We start from the raw sequence: 22,397 nt of genomic DNA, 5'->3' as shown, positions 1-22,397 counted from the left end.
GAAGGACCCAATTGACATGATGAAGACTAGGCGCATGTACAACTGGTGGCAAAAACTATGCAAAGAGAGGCGGACCAGCTCGGCCTAAGGGTCGTTGCATGCACAAACGGCGATGAAGACCATATGCATGGACATTGCAGCCTGAGGGTGCGATGCAGCGGCCATGCACGAGTCGTAGCAGCAGCGGGAGCCACTAAAGATGGGGACACACTAGGGAGGGAGTGGAAGCATTTTGGAGGCAATGACCATGGGTTGCGGTGCTACATCCCGAGGGGGTGCGCAGTGGTAGCCTGGTGCTCGGAGGTGATGCAGCGTACTCGGGACCAATTCCAGGGCCATGCATGTCACAACCATGCATTGATTAGCTAATTAGACTGAGGTGCATGTGGAGCGAGACAGCGGTGGATGATGCCACATAGATCATAGGTGATGTTGGCGGTGTTGGGGATGACCATATTGAAGACTGGAGGACATCCTGATCTGTGGCGATGGCGTGGCAACATGTAGTTATGTAGACATAGTAGCCGCATAAGTGGAGATGAGTTGTCGACCGATGTAGTTGTTGCCGAAGTCGAAGTAGAGGCGTGCAAGGACAAAAGGGGCTGTGTGACACAAACCTATCTATGATTGGAAAAATTAAAAAGAAAATGTCAATTAACAATGGGAGAGAGAGAAAAGCCCGATCAACAGATTGGTAAATGACTCTGTAGGGTGGCTGATGGACTCGGTCGGCAGTGCGAACCCTAGCAACAGGTTGTGCAACCCTCGGCTAAGATCATGGAGATCAATCTCTCCATGGGCGATGCGGTGGAGGCGATGGTTTTGGAGCTAGGATAGAAACCTAAACTGATACCATGATAGAATAAAGTATTGGCTTAATTTGGTCAATGTATTGCTTGATCCTTGAGGACAAATTAAATAGAGTTTACAAGATTTGGAGGGTAAGAAGCCTCCTAGAGATAAAGATAGAAACATGTGATCTAACAAATCCTATCAAATCCTAGTTAGTTGCATTACTCTAATCCTACCATGCTATAACAGTCAGACCCTTTCGGATCCTATCGATGATTTATGAACCGCCCATCTAACAAACTTGTTGAAGAAATAGAGGGATACTTTGTGTAGATGAACCACATGGGGGGTTTTTATACAAGTTCGGGTCTCTCTAAGGATAATAACCTTATGTCATATATGTCTTGTATTGTTCTGAGCCTATTACAAGGGGGTGTGTGGCTAACCTAGATGGATCTAAACCTAGTCGGTGACTTGCTCGCTCAACTTTGCATGTCTTCTGGTTTATCGAAAGGTTTGAGCAACTTCTTTGACTTATATTGGCTCTGGTGCGACTTGTCTTGGCCTTGGTTTGACTTCTATTGCTTTGTCCTCCGCAGGGCTCCCTAGCTCCGTATATAAATGGGAGTGTCGTACGTCGTCTGGGGTCCTTCTTCCTATTCTCGGAGATAAATTTGCTAGTTTACAAGATGCATTCGGTACCTACGAGTAGTTTGCTTTCATCCAGGGGTCCCCTTCCTCGAGATAGAGATTTGCCCCGAGAATTGTGGGAAACCCTGGGGTGCCCGAATCTGGTAATTATCTAGTATTCATTGTCAAGCCCCCTATTAGTACATGAAATGAGGCTTCGACGGATTAAGTACATGACTAGAAAAGATAAGCTTTTTGTCTGACCATATCATTGAGTAAGACTCGGGTCCCTGATTAGGGTGAAACATCTAACCGGGTTTTTCGAGCTCTCAGATCGCCTACTCAAGATTCCGAATGCCTCCAAGTTCTCAAGCGAGTCCTCGAGAAGCTATTCTATCTGGGTAGATTTTCTAATAGGCACGTAAATATCATCTCGTCCTTGCAAAGGTACGAGGGAGATAATACTAACCACTGGCGAGCTTAGAAGTTGAACTGTTGCAGCGGAAATTTTGCATAGTGGTGAAACGATTCTTTGTCACAAGCACATAAGAGTTGATGTACCATCTTTTCGAATATACCCCGTGCACTGAAGAATCCAGCAGATAAACGGGTGCATCGGCGAATGCCTCTGTCACACCCCAAAATTTTGATTTTGGTTGTCAGCATTTTAAAACAATAAAATAACATTTTTTCCTGAAATTTGAAAGCTTTTCAAATAAATTTTAGAGTTTAAAAAGAATTTATTTTGTGTGATGAAAAATGTATTTATAAAATATTAGAATAGGTTAAGGAATTTCAAGGTTGGATATATCCTTATTCCATTTTCCCCATATCACCCAAAAATCCTTGATGGACAATCTCATCTCACGTCCTTTTTGATCCAACCTAACATGCACAGTCTTTCCTCAGTGTTTTTCTCTCTAGCCTGTGGCTCCAGACTAGCAACATACCATCAACCTTGCTTCACATTGGATTGCTAGTAGGACGGTCCACATGTGTGCTGAAGCCAGCCCAAACCAGCTCGCTTGCATGTGCATGTACTAGATCGTTTCCATCCACATCCAAACGACGTCGTCCATTTACCTGGCAGCCATGGCCACCTAGCTACCCATCTCCATGGCACTTGCCCTCCCCTCTCTCCCTCATAATTTCTTCATTCAATCCCCCACATCAATCCAATATTTATTCCTCTCAATTCAAGATCAAAAACTGCTGCTCTAAATGTCTTTAATAGCCATAATGGCAATTGAAGTCGGCAGCCAGTTACTCCTTGTCGTTAGCTTCATCTTCTCACTCAGATTCGGAGTTCAAGACAGTCTCAAATGCATATCTTGACAATACCAAAGTCGTAGGTCTCATCAAGTGCTTTGATTTGCACCTATGGAAGTGCTCGTTTGGATAATGGAGCTAGGAGTTATGTCCCTCGAAATCAGTGCTACACAGATTGGTCTGAGTTCAAATAGTTTATCTTGTGACGCATTTTTGGAAATCAAGACGGTGTTTCTAGAAATTTCAATTTATACCAAAGTTGTAAATCTTTTCTATTACTACAATATAGAGTCCAAAAACGTCCAATTTGGAGTACAGACGATGAAGATATAGTAATCTAACCTGAGCTCTCTGTTTCATCTTCCAACTAGCCGTTTCATATTCCATCTCCGATCGTTTACTCTCCCCACCTTATGGACAGCCGTCCCTAGCCCCATAAAAGGGACCAGCACACCCTCCCTTGCTCGTTTCCCACGTACACCAAACCCTAGCCATCACCCCTGCCCTGCCGGGCGCCGTTCACCGCACCGAATAGCCACGTCACCACCGGTTGGCATCCACGTTCCCGGCGATCTGTCCTGGAAAACATTGATCTTTCACCAAGATGTGCCCTAGAAAGTCCCCCACCATGTACCAAAACCATTTGGTCAGTGGAGGACAGATGACAACAGGATCTACGTCGCCGTCTACGCTGCTCTCTGTCTGGCTGCGTCTAGGGCGCGAACCGAAGATTCCATCGAGGTTCCCAATGATCCAGTGAAGATTTGGCCAAGCCACCCATGTCACCATGTAGAACATTGAGGGAACATCAGGATCTATGAAGGGCTCGACCATATCTTCATCGGCGCTATGGGAACATGAGCCTAAATTCCAGAGCTCTGCGAATTCTTCTTCACCGATCATCGCAGCAAAGTGAGGACTCAGACCAGTCCCTTCCCCTCCTTTTTTTCCCTTGTATGGACGCCATTTGTGATCCTTAACCAAACCCCCAGCCTGACCAAAGCTCGATCTGCGCCACCACAGTCATCACCGTCATGGACACCTGCGCCATCGCTGATGGCATCGACGTTCCCCGGCTGATCGGAGGTCGGATTGCCATGCCTTTTGACCAGAACGTGCCCCTAGATGTACCCCATGTCCTCACCAATGAGATCAGCTATTGGAGCCCCAACACCATCAGAATCAACATTGGCGTTGCCGCTGCCCCTGTCTGGATGAGTTCTGCACATGCACCGTGTGTTTAGTTCACGTTCCCCATCGATCCAAATGTATTATGGATACACCGACCATGTCACAGTGTGTTCCATAAATCCATATACATGTCCACATGAGATCTCAGCAGGAACTACAAAGACGCCACCAGGAACGCGATCCCAACTCCCTATGTCATTACACAATCTCACCAAAGTTCCAACCAATCGATTTCCTTCTCATGTAAAGTTCTATCCAAACCTCTACCCTAGCATTGTGTTCTTGATATATATGAAGCTCTGTGTTCAAGTACTTTCATTGAATTAATAATCTATCTTTGGGAACGCGAATGTCTTTGTTGCTGCGTCTATCCGCGATCACCACCAAACCTAGCAGCGTTCGTCGCTGCTACCTCAAAACACCCCTGCCTTTACCAACCATACCACATAGCTTTAATTCTTACGTTATACGTTGTGCTTTGCTTGTTTTGCTAAAATGCCACCGAAGCCCAGCGTCGATGTCAGTGGCCACGCGCTCGATCGCCGCCTTCGACGAAACCGGATCCCCTCTGCCCTGCGTGAACCTTCGCGTGTCGCAGCCAAGGCGAACTCCTCCTCAAGTCCATGGCAATGTGGCCGCCTGTTCTGGGTCGATGGCCACTGTCGCCCATGTCTCCATCGCTGGCGACGCCGAGAGCCCACCGTCGGCCATTGCCTTATTCCACTCTATTCCAATTGTCACCATACCATCTTGATCGGACATCCTTTTTGTGTCCTATTCGGCAAGACCCTAAAATTCTAACACGCCATCACCATATCATTGTCGCATGCACCGAGCCCTTCATTCTTTTCCCTGCCAATATCATGCCATCACCATAGTTAGGGTTTTCCTTCGACAAATAATTGGTCGAGAAAATTTTCTGAGAATATCCTTGCTCCTTTTTCTTCAACCCTAATTTAATCTTCGGAGAACATGTTCTCCTTCATCTGAACTCTGATTTGAGCGGTTCTTATGCCCAAATTCTTCTAAAATCATATCCTATATAACCATAGTGTTTTTATAATGTGTTGTCTCTGTTTGGTGTATTGTTTCTTAGTTATTTTGTGCTTTCTCTTTCGTCGGTAGATCTTGTGAGCAGAATGTGGCATTTCAAGAGATTCGATGAGCTACAAGGTCGAGACTTCAAGATATGCCAGAATTGAGTTTACGAAGATAACTAAGCAGCAGTCAGGCAAGTGTCCTTGAACGTCTTGCACCTATTTTAGGATTTATATGCTAGTTGTTTATCCTTCATGCATGCTTGTCTAAATTGAAATCCCAAGATTAGGGTTTACTAGCAATTGTCTGAACATCCTTGTCGTCGTTTATCAAGTCATGGGAAATAAAGGGTACATATGCTAGTCGGTGCCATGGTTGTGTTATGAGTTAAACTTGACTAATGTTTATGCAACATGAATCGGGTATGATAATCTTTCATAGCAACATGGAATAGGGATCCTAACAGGATGATTGGTATGTGGATGGTGCATGAAGGAGCATGTGTTGTGCCACACGGTGGAATGTGTCTGTTCCTGTGTGGGGCCCTAAGGACCAGTTCTTGAAGCATGTAACCCGGCTACGCAACCATGAGGCCTATATGGGTACGGCCTGGCCAATTAATTAGCCACCCCTTTGGTTCTATGAGCACCATTGGATGGCTGAGTGGCACAAGAGGGGGCTTCTGCAGTGATGGAATCACTGTTAGCGGTGAAACCTCAGTTGGTGCTTGCAGGTCGGCGGGAGCTTTGTAATGTCCTTGTAGTGATCTCCTAGTGCACACTTCGAAAGTGCGTAGGTGCTTGGTCAACACGGCAACATGGAGACTATTACCTAGTAATGCGGGTGATGAAATCATGACTCGTGGGTAAAGTGTGCAAACTTTACAAAGTATAAAACTGATCGATCAGCTATGCTCACGGTCAAGAACGGCTTGGACCTCTTCTTGATTAGTTGGGATCAGGGTTCTGTTATGGATGGTCGGTAGCCAAGTAATGGGATTATCTGGTGAGTTTTGGTAGCTGGATATGGAATATGTGGTGAGTTTGGTTGTCAGATGGAATCATGAGCTGTTCCTCTTGTTTAGTTGTGTCTTCACACTTAGTAAATAGGATGCCTGATTCTTGGAGTTATAGGTTAATGGTTGCTTAGTGCAGTAAAACAGTGTCTAACCTTTTCTTGACTTAAGCCCCATGTCATGCTTTCCCATACTTGTGGAGTACATTATGTACTCACACTTGTTATTTCCAATAATAAATGTTGCTCAGTTAGAGAAGACTACAAGGAGATCAAGGAAGCTAAAGGCTATAATGAAGACGGAGCATCCTAGGTCACGTTGCCCCCAGTCGATTGCCTGTGGTGTGCCTTGAAGCTTTCATTGGAGTTCCCTCTTGTTCTTTCGTTGCTGTTAAAAAACTCTGATATCTATTTTAATAAAATTGTTTTGTTCGATATAGAACTATATATCACTAATCATGTCACCACATGTATGATGAAACTAATCCTGGCATACATGTGGAATGCACCTAATTATTCTTTTGAAAAATCAGGCATGACAACCTCTTTGTCTGTGAGAGCCAGCTAAGAAGACATACCCTCTATGACCGTGCGTCGCTTGGGCGTTTGTGACTCATAATGTGGCCACACCCATAATTACTGTTTGGGAGATGAAACGATGTGCTCTTGACCCATTGGCCTATATAAAACTCCGGGTGCCTGATCTTAGCTGCATCAAACCTAAATCCAATCATGCAACCTCCTCCTTTGCTTGAATATACTCCTTCATCTCCTGACTATTTCCATCCTCTCCCGAGTACTAACCCCTTACCCCACCGTCATCTTCCACCGAATCTGGTTCGGTGGTGAAGGTTATCGATGTCTCCTTCGATGAGGAGGCTGAAGAGAAGACGATGGCTCACAGCGTCCCTGTTAAAGACAGCAAGACACTGGTATCTCCAGTCCAAGATGAGGTTGATTGGGACCTCTTGGAGGTAGAAATAGAGGACGAAGAGGTAGTGGTTGAGCTGGAGAAAAGGGAGCCATCTGACAACGTCTCCATTAAAGACGACTAAACACCATCCACTTCATTCTCTCTTTCCTCATGTTATTCTAGCAAGAATGGCCAAAGGGAGTAGCTAGAGCAGCAAAACTAACAATGACGGTAGGGAACCAATGCCTCTACCAAACCCTATCGTTATTAGAGGTGTCGATGATCGGGTAGCAACACCAGTGAGTTCAGTAGGGGACTAGAGCGTTGATGACCCAATCCTCTTGTCGGCATCATTGGTTGGAGAGAAACAAGGAAGTATCTCCTTCCTCTTTGTCATGTAGATCTTTTAGGACTTCTAGTAATGCACTTTCCATTAGGTTATATGTAAAAGAGCACAAAATATTGTTAAATGAAAGGTTCCTATTTCTGTTGCAATGCCTGTGTAAGACTGTGAATCTTCTCGTGAATACAAGGAAATTTCAAACAAAGTGTTTGACTTTTGTTTCTTTTGAGTAGATTAGGGGGCTTTTAGGGTTTCTTATCGGAATGTTCATCACGATCACCTTAGGTCAGACTCTGAGTGGAAAACGTCTTAGCTCTCAAGCACTTCAGGGGCACGATAAGGTTTTCTACGGTTCCTAAAGATATTTTTCCCTTCTCATTAGAAATATGGCACGCACAACAAGTTTTGTAGTTCTAGTGTACATGAAGCTCATGACTGGTTATCAGGGAAGGATTCTCGAATTGGCAGTCTTAGAATCATGAGTGCGTGTATAGGCGTAAGTGCTCAAATAACAATATCTTACTACTCTTTTTTTAATGCATTGTCTCGAAATAGGTGGAAGACATATATTTATAATATGAAAACTAATATTTACAAACTATATCCTAAATACTTACACATAAAACTTGCAAAGCTGGTCGATATTCCAAGAATTTTTAAGGACTTGACCTTCCTACATAGCTAACCTATACGACCTTGGTCGGTTAGGTTCGACCACCCTATATGGACCTTCCCACTTCAGAGATAGATTGTTGCAGTTTTTCTAGCTCTGTATGAGTGGTAGTACTAGATCCTCGGGTTGAAAAGATCTTTTGCGGATGTTCTGATCGTGGTAGCACCAGAGAGATTATTGGTACCATGTTGATCTTATCAACACTTGTGTCCTTTTTTCTTCGAAAACATTAAGGTCATCCTATCTTCTTGGGACTTCATCCTTGTTGGCATACACCTCAACTCGGGGTGATTTAATTTTTAGTTCACAAGGCAGCATTGCTTCAACCCCATAGACTAGGAAGAAAGACATTTCACCTATCGCCCTGCTTGACGTCGTTTAAAGTGCCCATAGTACATTAGGCAACTCGGAAGCCCAGGTTTAGCGTAGACAGATTAGTGGTTGAAGACATGGGTTTTAATTTCTTGAAGTACTAGACCGTTTGCCCGCTCGACCTATCCATTACTTTGTGGACATGCCATGGACACAAAGTAGACTATAGTGCCCAGTTCCTCACAGTAATCGATAAACACCCATGCTAGAGAACTGAGTGCCATTGTTGGTGTTGATCCTACTTAGGATGCCGAATCTTGTCATGACACTTTTTCCTCACATCTTGGCAGTGGCCGACGTGATTTTTCCAACAGATTTAACTTCAATCCACCCAGTGAAGGTATCAATTGTGACTAATAGGAACTTGAAACCCCCGGGTGCTACCGGGAAGGGCCCTAGGATATCTAGTCCCAAGTTATGAATGGCCATGACAAGGGGATCATCTGTAGGGCCTGAGTAGGTTAATTTACTTGTCTCCTATGAAATTGACAGCTCATACATTTTTTTACTAACTCCTCACATCTTAGAGAGCCATAGGCCAATAGAAACCTTGTCGAAATGCCTTTCTTACCACAGTTTGAAAGGAAGTGTGAGCTTCACACACCCCTCCATGGATTTCTTCAAGTAGTTATCTACCCTGATTTTTAGATATACATTTCATGAGTACTCCATGAGTGCCTCTTCAATAGAGAACCCCATCCACCAAGGTATACATCTTGGATTGATAGGAAATTTGCTCGGTTAGTGCATTGTCCTCAGGCACAACTCGATCTTGAAGGTACATGCGTATTGGGTCCATCCATGAAACTTCGCTTTCGAGCTAAGCCACAAGTTTCCCCACAACTCCTTTTGAGGCATCGGTCTCTGGTGAGCCCCTGAGCTAGTTATAGATCTCGTAGACCACCACTCCTTTGGCTGTGTCCTCTGATGATTCCAAGACGGCTTTGAGAGTTTCTCTATGAAAATCCTGTGGTTGTCCTTGAGATCGTGAGGATGCTAGGTAGGCAAGACTATCAACGAGACGGTTGTCCTTACTTGGGATATACTTGACCTCGAGTTTGAGGAATTTATTTTCTAGCTTCCTCACCTCCTCAAGGTAGTCCGACATGGTCTTATCCGAGGTTTGATACTCTTTGCTAACTTGCTTCACCACCAACTGTGCATCCCCTTTCACAAGTAACCAGTGAATTCTAAGAGCAGAAGCTACTTGAAGTCTAGTGAGCAGACCCTCATATTTGGCTACATTATTCATGGAAATAAAATTGATCTACAAAGCATATTGTAGGTTTTATCTTGTTGGAGAGATCAGTATAATCCCAGCTGTCGTGCCTTGAAGCGTGAGTAATTCATTGAACAAGAAAGTATATACATCTAATAAGTTGTCACAGTCATCCTGGGGTTGATCTGGTTCTGTCCATTTGGCCACAAGGTCAACGAGTAATCGCGACTTGATTACTGTTTGAGGCACGAAACGGATGTCAAATTCTCTGAGTTCAACAAACCACTTTGAGATTCGGCCGATTGCCTCCTTGTTGTGCAGGATCTCACCGAGTGGGAATATTGATGATACGATAATCTTATGAGCATGGCCATTAGTACATCATATAGTAGCTTTTGCACCTGTGGATAGCGCTTTTTAGGACCGTGGAGCACTTCTTTGATATACTACACTGGTCGTTGGCTTTTCTCTTGTTTGTCTTGTGTTTCTCTTTCTACCACTAATACCCCACTTACAGCATGTGGTCCGGCCGAAACATATAAGAGAAAATCTTCATTAGGGTTGGTGCAATTCGCACAAAGGGGAAGAAAGATGCCTCTTCAAATCATTGATTTCCTCATTTGCCACTTTTGACCATTCAAACTTGTCATGTTGTCTTAGTAACTTGATGAAGGAAAGTCCTCGGTCTCCGAGCCTAGAAACAATATGGCTAAGGGCCTCCATGCATCCAGTTAGTCTCTGAACTTCTCACACTAACTTGGGAGGTTGTGTCTCTTCAATAGCTTTGATCTTCTTAGGATTGACTTATATTCCCCTATAGGAGATAGGTATCCAAGAAGTTCCCCGCATTGACTCCAAACATGCACTTCTCTAGGTTCAACATGACTCGATTCTTGCGCAAGTTGTTGAATGTTTCTTGTAGGTCGTAGATGAGATCTTCCTTCTTTTTAGTTTTGACAACGAGATTGTTGACGTAGGCTTTGACATTCCAGCTGATCTGATCATGGAGTGTTATCTGCATTCCCAGTTAGTATGTGGCATCGATATTCTTCAATCCGAAGGGCATTTTAACATAGCAATAGACTCCAAATGGAGTGATAAACAAGTTCTTCTCCTCATCCTCTGGATGCATGCCAATTTGGTGATAACCGGAGTAGGCATCAAGAAGGCTTAGATAGTTGCAGCCAGAGGTGGAGTAAACTATCTGATCTATTTGTGTTAGAGGAAAAATGTTCTTAGGGTAGGCTTTGTTGAGATCAGTGAAGTTGACATACATTCGTCATTTGCCATTTGATTTTCTTACCATGATGGGGTTTACGAGCCACTCGGAGTGATCCACCTCCCGAATAAAACCTGCCTTATGAGCCTTTCGATTTCCTTTTTAATGGATCCACCAAGTGAGCTAATTACCATTTTATGTTTCAAGGTTGTTACTAGCATGCTATTCTTGGACACATACTTGGATGTAATAAATGAATGTGAAGCTCCAAAATCAAACAAAATAGACGCAGGGGCAGAGTTGATGAAGAACATACCAAGTACAACATCGTGTGCATCCTGAGCATCCTCTGCGGTGACATGGTTAACATGTCCCTACATATGGTTTTGTTGAGCTTTGTTCGGTTGAGCAAGTGTTTGGTACTGATTACGGTTTTGAGTTGGAGCAGGAGTCTTTACTGGTGTATTCAGGTTGAATGGCACTGGGGTCTGGTTCTGCCTTCTCTTAGGACACTGATTGGCAAGTGTACAATCTCCTGACAGTTGAAACATGGGCCTCCAGTTTAAGCCTGACGGGTTAGGGTTCTTAGCTGTGGTTGGTGTGTTGTTGTTATTGGAGCAGGGTTGCTGAAATGCAGGATGAGGTGCTGTTGCTTGAGGTCTAAACTAAGTGGATGACTATTGTTGTTGTCCTTGCTGTGGTACAATGTGGGGATGTGAGTTACTGCCTTGGTAACGTCCTTGCGAAGCCATCTTTCTCTTCTGATCTTCCCAAGCATATGACACTTGTCTTCCAACACCAGTGCTTTGTTCACCAAATGCTAAAAGTCTGGGTAGTCATAGGTGCTTGACTAAGCTTGCATGCCATATGCTAGTCCATCCAAGAAACCTTAATGCTTCTTCTCATTATTGCCCACATCCTTTAATGCATAATTTGAAAGCTGAAGGAACTTGTTCACACACTCATTCACAGACATAAAACCCTGCTTCAAGTTGTGGAATTCCTTCTTCATGATAGTCATAGTGTCTTCTGGTATATGGTGGTGACGGAAACCTCCCTTGAATTCCACCCAAGTGACTGACTCATGGTCCTCATGAGCAATGCAAAAGGCATCCCACCAGTTGACAGCAGGACCGGTGAGTTGATGAGCAGCATACAAAACCTTCTCGCGGTCATTGCATTGGGTGATCAATTACATTTTCTCAATTGTCTTCAGCCAATCATCAACAACAAGTGGTTCAGTAGTGTGGGAGAATGTAGGTGGCTTGGTTCTCATAAACTCCCCCAACTTGGACTAGTTCTAGTGTTGAGGTTATGGCGGTGGTTGAGTTTGAGAAGCCGTTGCATATTGGACATTGTTTGGGCCATCCCTACAAGATCTAGGTTTGCATAGCCATAAGTTGCTCCATATTCATCAGAGGTGGAGGAGGAGGTGGAAATGTTGCACAGTTGTCACTATCTTTGGGGTTCTTCCTGTGTTGATCATCTAGCAGGGGCAAGACATAGGTAATAGGAAAGCACAAGGTTATAATGGAAGGTCTATGTTATAGAGACTTGTTTTACTTGACAAATTGTTCTTATATTAATTACTTAATATCCTCATATGCTACTTCTAAGATGTGGATGCAGACAGAGTTCCTAAGCGCGATCCTGCAACTCATATCTGGCACATACAAGCAATAAGATTTATAAAAAAACCAAGAACTCCAAAATGACTTAAGCGACACTACTGATCGACCTCTTATAACTTAATGGGTGTTTCCCTTTCAGGTATACATGGTGGGTTGTAGGTTCTCCATCTGAATCACTGTCCAGGTATTATGATCCTAAACTTGTGAGAGGCACGTAGCAAGATCTCTTGTTTGGAGGTGAGGCTAGTGTGTGGGTAGTAGCATCACGTAGGTGGCGATGAAGTCCTGTGTCCTCTTCTTCAGCATCTTCCAAGCAATGGCAAATGGTCTTCAGCTCTAGCATAGCACTCTCTTAGAGTCGATCCAAGGCAACAGTGAATTGAACTTGTATCTGGAGCATAGTGGTTTCTTAATTGCAGTAGCATCACATGCTGGTATCCAGGCTTGGGGAGCTACGGATTGGGATATAGCAGTACAAAAAGTCCTTTATAGTGGATCCATAGTCCAGGCACACGTGATAGAGAGCTTGGCATGCAGCGTTTCATAAGCCTTCTTCTAAGCTAGCCCTTCTTGTCTCTGTTGAGTAGATGTGCGCAACTCTGAATTCTCCCTTATGAGTGCGGCTTCCATAGATGAAGATGATGACATTCCACTCCGTACCGTTGGCTTGCCTTGATCCCCCATATAGTAGCTTCTTTTGGTGTCCTATGTCTATGAGCATGGACCAAAGCATCCTTGGTGCAATCTGTTGGAGTGGCAAACTTCGTTGAGAACCGTTGCCATATGTAGGTTTAAGCATACGGTGGGATAAGTAAATCATTAGGGAAAGGAAAAGATGAGAAGTCTTTGAGCATAGCTTTTAGGTTATCAAGTTTCATCTCTTTAGGGCTAACAATGCTATCTAAGGCTATGTTCTAGGTCGATATGGCTCTAATACCACCTCTGTCGAGAACGGTCAAAGGAACTAACAAATCTCATTTATGTGCTGAGCCCAAGAATCAATCCCAACAGATAGTGGCTTCATAGATGAATATCATTACAATATCACACTTAATCGTCATTAAACATCTTTAAAAAGTGACCTTTGAGAGCCAAGATCCAAATAAAATTGCAATGTATCTACGTATTCTCTAATCCTTCACAACATATCCACTTGCACGATCGACGTAGAATACATCTTAGAATGAACCATCCTCAGCGAACTCTTGGATTTCTTCTCCAATTAAGTGTTTGGTGATAGCAAGAGTGAGCACATATGGTACTCAGCAAGTTGTGAGGAAATAATATGCAAATGAAGGCTTAATAACAATATGGCAATATGACACTTTTGCATTAAACAACATTCACATAAAAGCATTTGAAATACAATAACAATTAAGTAGATAATTGTAAAGAAACAACCAACTCAAGATTTCAACCATCTTGACTTAACCAACCTTCCAACACCTCAACCAAGGTTCCCACCACCATGTTGACAACACCTCAATCAGAGTTCCCATCACCATGATTGACCAAACCATCAAACTATAAAGTTCTAATCATGTGAGGTTTTCCTTGCCACTTGTAATTGTGAGTATGGCTGATTAACCAGTTTTATACCCTACAGAAGTCACAAAATTTACCCACAAGTCATGCTCATACTCTGTTGCTGGTATCCGTCAATACCATACACACTTTCGAGGTGTGTGCCGAGTTGACCACTACAAATCCTTTACACTGCCCCTCTCCGCATGTGCATGCCCGCTAAGATTTCACCTCTGTGTGAATACACCTCAACAACAGAAGCCCCCTTTTGCGCTAATGGAACACTACGAAAGTGCACCCTTCCATTCCACACAACTAGATAGTCTATACAATACTGAGAGTATGCAAATTAATTGGCTACCCCTGTCCCATTCCAAGTTTGTGGTTGTATTGTTTACACAAAAAGATCACTGTATGAACCTGTCCTTAGATTTGAGCAAGCTACCTCATACCAAACCAATTGTACAACGTGTACTAATCTCATCAAACCATAGCTCAAACCCCTATACCATGTTGCTACAAAAAATATATCATCATCTTTTACCATTGTTGCATAGGACCATTATGATGTTTCGTAGAGCAATTATCATGATCACCATCCCAAAGAAAGGGTAAGCATCATCTACCCTTCCATAACCCAAAGCCATAACTTTGGTAATAAGGATGATAAGAGAAAACTAGGGTAAAGCCTAACTCTTGATACTCCCAACAAATTAAAAGTATGCATATTTGCAAAACAAAATTTTGAAAAATTGAGATAAATATGTTCAAGAACACAACTTGCCTTCACTGTACTCAATTGAGTCTTCGAAGTCTTGATCCTGAAGCCCTTCTAACTCCTCCAGAACATTGGCATCTACTCGCAAACATAAGCGAAAAGGCAACACATAAACACCAAGATCCGAACGAACCAAATATCACACAACAAACATCATCACACAGAATATCACACTTTTCCAGACAATTCACCCAAAGAACGGGTAGAATCAGAGCTACATTTATCAAGTTGTCGCTCCAAGAGATTAAAACAGGACTAAAAAGATTATCTACATATGAAATTATATTGCTACGAATTTTCTAGAATTTTTTTGAAGTCATTTAAGATTTTCTAAGATTTTTCTAGAATTTTGTAGCATTTATTTGTATTATAAACTATATAAAAACCTTAAACTGAATTAAATAAAACTATTAAAACATTATTAAAATTATTTTACAAATTATTCCAATTTTTAGGACTATTTTTATACTGAAAAACTAATTATTGCACAATATATATGAATTATGACGTAAGCATATCATAAAACAAGTAAAATACTGACTCGGCTTGCTGACTCAGCATCCAACACTGACGTGGCTCAACATGTCGGTGAAATGGCTGATGTGGCATGCTGACCTAGCATGCTGACATGGCTAACGGACGGCATTAGGTCCCCTTGACGACACCATTACCTTCATTAAATCCGAGCCATTCACTTGTTATCTAACAATCAGATCTAACTCACTCCAAACCAGTACATGCGATCTAATCCTACCCTTCTAGTCCAGATCATACCACGAGGAGATTACCTCTTCGAACTCTGGTGCAAGCACAGTGGCGAGGAGCTCTCCCGTGGCGGCGCCTCATAGGAAACCTATCGAAATCATGTCGCGCAGTACAATGTATTCCAACGAGCGGAAGAAAAGGGTCCTGAGCTCACGGCGACCTCATTTTGCACACACATTGACAACGGTGAGTAGCACAATGGCCTAGCGACGATGATGGGTTTTGATTCCTCTCCGGTGATGTTGATAAGCTCCTATGGCGGCAGACTTGCTCTGGATTTGGAGGGGAAGCTTGCGGTTGTGGAGGAGAAGGTCTAGGTGCACATATATAGGCTCAGACCAGGAAGAAACCAAGTTTTACACGATTTATGGTTCGGTCGAGCCTGAGTTGTTCACGAGCTTGATTTTTGAACCGGCTGCTTCTATAGATAGCACCCCAATTGGTCTTGATGTCCACCTCCTTCACGTCTGCCTCCTTCCCGTGTTGGTGTCGGTCGGTGAACAGGAGCCAGCAGGGAACGGTGAGAAGAAGATGATGATGCCAGTGGGCTGCATCTCGTGCGCACGTGGGCCGGAAGAGAGATAACGGCGCGGCCTAGAGAAGAAAAGGAGAGAGGGAGAGAGAGAGAGAGAGAGCGGCAGGGCCGGTTCGCCAAGTGGGCCAAGGGAGAGAGGGAGAGGAGGTGGTGCTGGTTTGGAGAGTTTTGGCCCGAGCGCGATCATCTTGTATATACATGTATATATATATGTATACAGCATATACTCCATAATTACATACATATTATCTCACATAGCAATCAAACAAGCAAACATATAGTTATAGGTATATATATATATATTCTCCTAGAAAGAAAATCTATCCCTTAATGCATATATATATTTATACATGTATTTACATACCTTTATGTATGCATACACATATATGCATATATACATGTTTAGGGTTTAATTGTTTTTCAAAAGTTTTTATTTACTTCATAAAAATGATTTTTATTTTTTTGGTTTTAGAATTGGGGCTGTTACACCCTCCATCCTTCTCATAATTAAACAACACCCTCGGATGCCATCCACTGAAATTTCTCCATCCTTCTCTTATCAACTTTTATTTCTACCAAGAAAAGCACGGGGTCGACCTCCTGCTTCTGAAGTTTCATATGCCCACGAACTGCCGGCCAATACCCCAATCCCTGGCAGTTCCAAGCTATAAGCTTTATTGGGACGGGCAGGGCTGTCCCGGCAGCCCGCCATCATAGGTTCAGTGTACAATGCACCATCCCAATCTTGATCACCAGCCCCATACATGCATTACTTCTTCAACGTCTGATCGACCACGTCCCCTTCAACCTCAAGCGCACCTCTCTTCTTTGCATATGGACTAGGAACCGTTGGGCTAGGATTTATCTCCCTTCTTTCTTTCTTCTTATACGTACAAAAATATTTCTTCCCTGAATTCTTGGCTGCCTGCTCCCACCTTCCTGGATCTGCATGGCCACAGGATCTGACCCTGCTGCATGAGGGAGCATTGTTGATGGGCCACCGTTCCCATCTCCCTCCTTCTACAGTATCTCTAGTCTGATATCCAAGGCCACTTCCATCTTCTTGTTAATCTCATTCTCTTTGTCTCCAGACCCCAACGTAAGTTGTTTCGTTGCCTCCACCTTCCCCTCATTCTTCTCTTGCTCAATCTCCTTTATAGGTCTTGTTTCCTCCTTGCCACCATCATTTGTATTCTTACTCTCTGAGCCTGACAAAGCGGCACCACTGAGTTCGTTCTTCCTCCAATCTTTCTCATCGCTCCTCCCAATTGGTCGACTGTAGCCCGACTATGTTCTTCCCCAGCCGCAGGCCTTATTTTCGATTACATCCTTCTTCTTGGCTGGGATAACCTAGGTCACTCCCATATGGTCTCATCAGTGATTTATGTTGGATAAAAGCACACTTTTAGATCTAATTTAATTCTTAAATAAATAAGAGCAAAAACTAATAAAATAACATCATGATGTAACGACGGTACAAAGTAAACATGCTGTAACAGAACACACAAGTAACTCTCGAAAGTACTTGCTAACTAGAACATCAAAGTACTGCTTAGCATGATAAACAAGTCTAAATAATGATTGATTATAGTGAACATACCAACCGGTAGCAAGAGGCGCAGAAGCCTCTGTAATGACGATGCAGAAGGCGATGATGAACAGAAAGCAGAACATGAGCATTTGATGGTGAGGAGGAAGCAGATCATGAGCAGTCACGCAGAACGCTTTCCAAAAACCTTATTTATCCTCTCCCGGTGCAGGATTGTAAGTACAACGGGTTTTGAAGACCTACTCTTCCAGTTGCCAGTGTAGCAGGATGGAGTAGACTACCTGTGATGGCGCATCGGAGACCCAAAAAAAAGAGAGGAAAAACTCTAAATTGCATATATTCTTTGTGGCAGTGGTCGGTAGATATATATAGAGAATTCTGCATGGTTGATAAGTGTCACGATTGGACTCTTAACCGATACGATTTCTATATATAACCATGGATCATTTTCCCACATATCAAAATAATAAAACTGCAAAATGGAAGCACCGTAACTGACTATGTGCAACCATGCCCTAGCCCCATCCTGGACCAGACTGGACCAGCCAAGCAGGGCGAGTATAGGATCTAGGACACTGACTAGAGGGGCTTCAAAATTAATTGCTTAGCCACCAAATAAAACTTATGGAATTTAAACTAGAGATCACTAGAGCAATATAAAGCAATTAGAACTATGACAAGGCTTTCAATCCTAGGGAGACATGAAACAATTTATATTCTAGGAAGATATATTGCATAAAGTAAATTGCATGAATATAAATAACATAAGAGATGACACCTGTATTTTATCACGTTATATCAGTGATTTTTCGATCACTCCTAATCCACGTTGAGGTGAGTTCAAGCTTCTAACCGCTCCGCTATTAAGTATTCAATTCTTACCATGAGAAAAGACTCACACTGAGCAACTTGATCTTAAGCCGGAATAGAATAAAGAACTATTCAATACCTCAATTCTACTAAAGTAGCACTTAACTGCTCTAGTGAGGTGTGCTCAAAACCTCTTGCGATCACCACTGTAGCTCCATCACAAGCTTCTTTGAAGGGCTCAGCAATGAAACCACCTCCAAGCCATTTAGAAGGCGGAAACCATCAAGAGAAATAAGTCAACGACACTTGTTTGAAAGATAACTAGTGCCATAAAGCTCAACCGCTATAATAAAATGTACTAGATGCTCTCACACTCTCAAATGTGCAACCACTAAGCCAGGAGAGGGAGAGGAGGAAAATTCTGGTCAAAATGTGGTCATTGCCCGAGGTTTGAAAATTCTACGCATCCGATGATCAAATCATAGTTCATCTGGTGGTCAGACAGCAGCCAATCCAACAGCTATAAAAGGTGTAATGATGACTCTGACAACAGTGAATAAATGACTTGGCGGTCAGACCACCACTGATCTCAATCAAACCACAAGCCTCAAACAGAGCATCAAACTCTCTATTCTCTGGCGATCTGACCGCCAGCCAAAGCAGAGAGTCCAAAACTCTATGTTCCTTAGCGATCAGACCGGACACCCCTTGGTCAGACCGTGACACCCCTCGGTCAGACCGTGACTAAGGTCCTTGGAAAAATTCTACCTTATTTATACAACAGTCAGATCGGTCACATTTTGCAGTCAGACCACCACAAAACACAACACTTCAAAAGATAGTTTTTTTGGTTCTTCTCAAACTATTCTTATCTTGTCAATCCGGTCATTTTTCTTCTCAAATAACCATTGACCGAAAAAAAAGAAAATACCCTACATTTTATACCTTTGTCTTGAGCTAGCCATTTGCATATCTTCCACATATGCTTCATCTAGCTTCACAATATTCTGGGGACTAACCTTTTTCATACCTTCATTCAAAACATGTTAGTCCATAATTCATATTGTCATTTAATTACCAAAACACAAAAGAGGAGCTTAGATGCTTCAATCTCCCCCTTATTGGTAATTGATGACAATAACACTAAGAAGTGATGTGATTTTGGTTTTGAGCCTACTTTTAGCACAAAGCATAAAGAAGACTCGGAGGTGAGTTTCTATAGCAAGAATTTCAAGAATGTGAAATTAAGTAGAGACAATTGCTATCAAAACTCATGCTGGGGTAAGGTCCCCCTACACATGTGCACATATTGTTTATTGATAAAAACATGGCACATGTTAAAGATTTGAATAAAATTTTGGCAGAGTTTATCTTGTATTCTTTGATCTGAGGAATAAGATATTATCAATGATATTACCATTTCAATTATATCATTAAAAATAATTCCCTCAAGGCATCCAACAACAACATTATAACATAAAAATAGAGATGAATAAAATGATACGCAATCAACATAGTTCAACAACATTACAGTATCGAAGGTTCTTAATCACCATAAAACAATAGGTTCACACACATAGTTCACATGCAACAATAAGAACTAAATGTAAGTAATAAGGTTTATGAGACACAATAGAACAACAATAAAAACAAGTCTCATCCTCACATAACTAAAAAACAAAGATAGCTCCTTCTTGTGCTTGACTTCTTTCATCTTCTCCCCCTTTGACATCAAATACCAAAAGGTTTAGTCATCCTGAGGGGGAGGTGGAGGAGGTCTAGGATAGATGAGAACTGCGTCTGAAGACTCTACTGTCGAAGACCGGTCATTTGACTCTTGGTTTTGTGCATTGAGTGCTACTATGTCTTCCCTAGCAAGAGTGATGGCCTACTAAGTGGACTGAAACTCTACCAACATAGGTTGATAGTAGTTCTATTGGAAGTTTGCCTAAAAGGAGTCCAAACTCTGCTAGAAGCCCTGCTGGATAGATGCCATGTAGGGATCAAACAATCCAGCTAGAGATGCCCATTGTTGTGGAACAGGCTCTAGAGCTGCCGATGCCTAAGGAGGAACGTTATCCCGAGGTTCCTCATGTTGATCTCCCTGAGCTGCAGGAACATCCTAACTTCCCTAACCTTTATGAAGAATATTGGGATTCACCTTAAAGGGTTTGTATTCCATGTGCTTTGTCTCAGAAGAGGTTTGACGAAAGTTGGATTTCATGAGGATAAATGACATGATGTATGGAGCAAAATATAGATTGAGAGTGATGCTCATAGTGATATCATCAATTGACTTCAGAATAAATTTGATCACTTCAATCTTATGCCTGTTCATAATGCGATCGATGATGTTCCAATAGTGATCACAAATGGCATCACTATTTCCACTTTTAGGAGAAAAAGTAGCTCTCAAGATTTTGTTGATCATTGCAGGTAAACCATTCAAACTTATCAGTGTTCCAATGGTGACTTTTGAAACTACACCCAATGACTCGTAGTAAGTGCTCCATACATCCTCAGTCAGGGTGGGTTCCTCAAACACATTCAATGGATCCATATACAACATCATAGAGAATTCACGAAGCATTTGCAAACTCCCTAAATGTAGCCTCATATTTCCAGGATCCAGTCATCCATTCAATCTTCTGACTCTCATGTGCAATTTTAATAGTTGCAGAGATTTGCCTCACGATAGTAGCATTCCAATCACACTTGAAATTCGTAAGTTCATAAAGACCCAACTCTTGAAAGATTTTGACAAGGCCATTCATGTTACATTGTCCTCTCACATAGTTTCCATCAATCCATTTTGCTCATAGATGGTCTTTTTCAGAATGTGAACATAAAAAGCATCTTGTTGCACCATGGTATAAAATTGAGAGTGAGTGGCATCATTATCTAGAGCATATTGATAGACACTTCTAGCTGTAGTATACCCAGCAGCAGTCCAAGATTTTCTATAGCCTCTGTAAGTTTGATGATTAATTTGTTCATCCTCGTCACTAGCATCATGCATATCATGACCACTAATATTACCAGCAAAAGAACATGTTTCCTCACTGACATTGCCCTGAGGAGGAATCCAATTAGAGTCCTGAGGACCATCATCGAAGACTGATTCCACCAATTTCCTCTTTGGCTTACCGTGGCCAGCCAACATCTTGGATAATTTTCGTCTAAGTCCACTTCCACTGATCATATGAGATATTTCAAATTATTAGTAAAGGGAAACGAATGATATACGATGAAATGGTGAAGGCAACTTCTACTTTCTGTGCTGGCTGTCACACCGGTACAGCCCGTGATCTAACTTTGAAGCCTTTTGAAACAAGAAAATCTCTAAGTCTCTCATACCACGCACGTGGAGCTTGTTTAAGGCCATAGAGAGCTTTAAAGAGTTTATACACATTATTAGGCTTTTTAGGATCTTTGAAATCAAGAGGTTGTTTGTCACGCCTACTTTTTCAAAAGAATAACCAGGTGCATTCCACATGTATGCCAAGATTAGTTTTAGCATACATGACGTGACATTATCAATGATATATAGTTCTATATCAAATAAAAACAACTTTATTAAAATAAATACCAGAGTTTTAAATAGCAGTGGAAGAACACGAGAAAACTCCGATGAAAGCTTTAGGGCACACCACGGATATCGGTGACATAGGAACCAGGGGTCCTCGAGTCCCGAGGCCAGACCAGCAGGTTGCCACGTGGCGACCTCTCGCGGGGATGATCTCCCCGAAGCGCGAGAGGACTAAGTCCCGGGAGAGGGCGCTCGGGGCCATGAACAGTGGTCCCTGAGTACCCGAGTTCCCTGATGATCTGCGAAGACCAGGTGCCAGAAAGAGAGTGCTCAGGGTCATGAACAGTGGCCCCTGAGCACCCAAGTCCCCCGACGACCAGAAAAGCTAAGTACCGGGAAGGGTGTGCTCGGGGCTGCGAACAGTGGCCCCCGAGCACCCGAGTACCTCGAGGACCCAAAGAAGGTAGTTCCGGGAGAGAGTGCTCGGGGCTGCAAACAGCGGCCCCTGAGCACTCGGTTCCCCGAGGATCTGAACAGTCAATTCTGGGAGAGAGTGCTCGGAGCCGTGAACAGTGGCCCCCCGAGCACTCGGTTCCCCGAGGA

The sequence above is a fragment of the Phragmites australis genome, chromosome 12 (assembly GCF_958298935.1).
Source record: "Phragmites australis chromosome 12, lpPhrAust1.1, whole genome shotgun sequence".
Taxonomy (NCBI): domain Eukaryota; kingdom Viridiplantae; phylum Streptophyta; class Magnoliopsida; order Poales; family Poaceae; genus Phragmites; species Phragmites australis.
This window is presented reverse-complemented; position numbering follows the sequence as displayed.